This window comes from Gigantopelta aegis, unplaced genomic scaffold (genome assembly GCF_016097555.1).
Source record: "Gigantopelta aegis isolate Gae_Host unplaced genomic scaffold, Gae_host_genome ctg7933_pilon_pilon, whole genome shotgun sequence".
Classification (NCBI taxonomy): Eukaryota; Metazoa; Mollusca; class Gastropoda; order Neomphalida; family Peltospiridae; genus Gigantopelta; species Gigantopelta aegis.
This window is the reverse complement of record NW_024536187.1, coordinates 5,025-9,062: the sequence shown is the minus strand read 5'-3', so window position 1 is coordinate 9,062 and position 4,038 is coordinate 5,025. Positions and strand designations below refer to the sequence as shown.

The following is a 4,038-nucleotide window of genomic DNA, read 5'->3' as shown; positions in this document are numbered from 1 at the left end:
GACATCCAATATCCGATTATTAATTAATTAATGTGTTCCAGTGGTGTCGTTAAACAAACCAAACTTCTTTTTTTATGTAAAGCATACTTCCATTCAAGGTGGGCCTCTATTTAAGGATTTACGGTATATACCAAATAGAATACCATAGGCGACAAATTGATGTATGTGTCTAAAAATTTATTGGTTTTTTTATGTTTAAAATATATCAATTATAATTGGTTTTATCCCAAATTAATTATTTTTCGTAGATACAAAAACCTAAGTTCTAAACACACTTCAGCTATTTTCATACTGTAATCCTTATTTCTTTCAAAAACAAATGGATTTTAATTACACTCTAACCTACCCAGACTATCTCCTTTAAAAACCAATAAAGAAAAATAAAGAGCCCAATGTGGGGCTCGAACACACGACCCTGAGATTAAGAGTGTCGTGCTCTACCGACTGAGCTAGCCGGGCGATATGGATGTTTTGTTCAGGCCAGAGGTTAATGGTTAGTTCACTGTATTTGTTATCCACGCAATGATTCGCACTCAATCAATTAGTATGATAAATATTTTCGCAGGTTTCCCCAAACGATAGCTACCATTTAAAGTTTAAGCTTGGGAATAGTAGGATCTATCTATCTATCTTGTCTTATCTATCTTAATTGATCTATCTATCTATCTATCTATCTATCTATATATACACATTCATACATATATACATACATATACATACATATATATATACTTAACTCCAAAAGAAACGCGAAAATTTTAAAATATTAAAAAACCCACATTTGAATAAAACTATGTACAAATCGATTAAGTTGACCAATAGCCATCTTGTCAACGTATCCAATTCCACATAACGCATGAAAAAAACGAGTACAGTGTGACGTCACGCACGTGCTGAAATTGACGACCAAAATCGATCTGGAATGCAAAACGGGTGGATCATGAAAGATGCGAATTGCACGTGAAACACTACCAGGCCTGGGTATAAAAGAAACGCCAGACAGCAATGTTCAACTCATTTTACGAGTAGCGATACAACGATGCCACGACTTAACGCTGATTCCAGACATAGAGCTTTGGGGAATTTGGAGGCCGGAATGGATGCCAGGCAGGTTGCACGTGCTTTCGGTGTCCATGTCTCGACAATCTACCGTCTCATAGACCGATTTCTACAGAACAACAACGTCGTCGACCGTCCACGTAGCGGCCGTCCCAGAGTGACGTCACAGCGCCAGGACCGTTACATCGTCCGAACTCACATGCGTGATCGGTTCGTACCAGCCACCACAACAGCCCGGCAGACAGTGGGAACCCACAACCGCCCCGTTTCCTACACCACGGTACGACGTCGTCTGATCGCCATCCATCTGAACTGTCGTCGACCGTACATTGGACAACGTCTCACACAGCGACACCGCCTTGCACGACACAACTGGGCTGTTCTGCATCGACAGTGGCGGAACCGACAGTGGCAGAACATCGTCTTCTCCGACGAAAGCCGCTACTGCTTAGATAGGGCCGACGGTCGTATGAGGGTGTGGAGGCGTCGAGGTGAGCGCTTCACAGATGCGTGTGTTATGGAGAGGGACCGTTGGGGAGGGCCTTCCGTCATGCTGTGGGGTGCCATATCCTGGGGACGTCGTGTACAACCTGTCATCTTCGACAACAACGGCCGAGGACGCGGCAGGGGCGTCACAGCACAGCGCTACATCGACGAAGTGCTCACGCCTGTGGTGGTGCCTTTTTTCGCGGGTCACCGTCAGATGATTTACCAGCACGACAACGCCAGGCCACACACGGCACGGGCCACCCAGGCATTCCTGGCACAGCACAACATCATCACAATGGACTGGCCAGCTTTAAGCCCGGATCTGAACCCCATCGAGCACTTGTGGGACGAGGTTCAGCGCATGATGAACCAACGCCCTGCTCCCGTGGTGACACAGCAGCAGCTCCGCCAGGCCGTCGTGGACACCTACAACAACGTGCCCAGGGCCTTCATCAGGAACCTCTTCCTCTCCATGGGTAGGAGGTGTGCGGCGGTCATGGCCAGCAATGGCGGACACACCCGCTATTAGTGGACATGTTTGAGTGGCATGTGACGCCATTGAAGAAGCGCCATGGCCTTGACATTTCAAATGACAATGCGACCTCGATTTTTAACATGTCAATAACATGAAATCTCATCTTTACGAATTGTTTAAGTTTTTCATAGAAACGATTATTTTAAGAACTTGGGACGTATTTCAATGAGTGCACTCAAAACCTCCAATCTACGTATTCGCGTTTCTTTTGGAGTTAAGTATATATATACATATATACATGTGTATATATACTGGGGTTTTTTTTTTTTTCACTAGATGTTTTAATCCATCTATATTTGGTGTTATTTCTTACTGCTTTTTTTTTAACATGGTCGGATCAAATACACATAAAAATAAAAGCCTTTACCATATTTAATGAGATGATAATAGTTAATACAGCGTTTAAGAAAAACAGGCTTCGTCAATTCGGCCCATTATGTTTGAAATCTGTTTTCTTTTTCTTCCCTAGCGGATCGCTTTGACGATTGGTACGATGATGATTGGTACGATGACGACGATTGGTACGATGATGACTGGTTCGACGATGATTGGTACGACGATGACAACATGTTCATGCGCCGGCCATTTTTTGGCAAGTGAAGATGGCGACGACAGCTAAAGTGAAACGGATCGATAATCGCAGAAACCAGTGGGGGAAAGGGATGTTAGATGATGACGTGCTGTGTAAATATTTATATATATGTCAAAAGTGTATAAGCATTAAATGCTTTATTTATTTTTTATTAATGTTTGTTATTATTATTATTATTATTATTATTATTATATAGTGTTTTCCCTAGCTTGTTTTATCATGGTGCAGCACCATACCTCAGTAGTCAAGCGCCATCTTGCCTTAATCAGTGCCATGCGGTCCTGAGATTAAACAAGCCTTTTCCAATAATTAATTCTAAAATTGCCTTTATAAAATATTCATAATTTTTTTTTATTAATTAATGAAATATGACTGTTATTTATTTTACTATTCATTTATTAAGGCAAGCACATTAATTAAATTTATTTTTATTTCAAAATATTAGTTAGACCGGCATCGTGGTTAGGCCATCGGTCAACAGGCTGGTAGGTACTGGGTTCGGATCCCAGTCGAGGCATGGGATTTTTAATCCAGATTAACCGGTTCAACAAAGACCGACCATGGTTTGTGCTATCCTGCCTGTGGGAAGCGCAAATAAAAGATCCCTTGCTGCTAATCGGAAAGAGTAGCCCATGTAGTGGCGACAGCGGGTTTCCTCTCAAAATCTGTGTGGTCCTTAACCATATGTTTGACGCCATATAACCGTAAATAAAATGTGTTGAGTGCGTCGTTAAATAAAACATTTATTTCTTTTTCTTAGTGAATAAAAGCGAAAGTGACACATATGAAACTATATGTCTGTACATAACACGTGTGCAATATATCGCAATTGGGATTCTATACTGTTTAAAATAAGTATGGGGATATTCGAAATCTATTGTGAATAATTATTAAACGAAACAAGATATAAATATAAAACTAAGTGCATTACACACAACAACGTTTCTATTCAACGCACCCCACTCTCCACCCAACAAACGAAGCCGTTCACGCAGACGTTAATCAAGTGAGCACTTATATTGCACGTGCTTGGTGTGCAACTCCGAACTTAACCTCAAGATGGAGGAGGGGGGGGGGGGGGGGGGGTGAAAATGGACAGAATTTTGAAAATAGCAATTAGTAAAAAAGTTAATAGAATAAATAAAAAATTTAAAAAAAGGTTACAAGCCAAAAATAAAAAAGAATTGACTGCTCGGCCGAATATTTATATAATTTGGAGCATTTTAGAAGGCAGTCCAAAATTAAATAAGAGAAAGAATAATAATATTTAAAAAAAAAAATTGTAATTTCGACATAAAATTTTGAACGCAGATCTAAAAGTTTAAAGTCCGATCGATATGTTCACGCGAGTGGCCTCGTTAAG

General features: G+C 40.8%; 1 non-coding gene across 1 annotated transcript; it reads right to left on the bottom strand.

Moving 5' to 3' along the window:
• Positions 1 to 386: 386 nt before the first annotated feature.
• On the bottom strand, positions 387 to 459 carry Trnak-cuu. Its single transcript has one exon. It is a non-coding gene; the product is annotated as a tRNA-Lys (tRNA).
• Between the last annotated feature and the right edge of the window lie 3,579 nt (positions 460 to 4,038).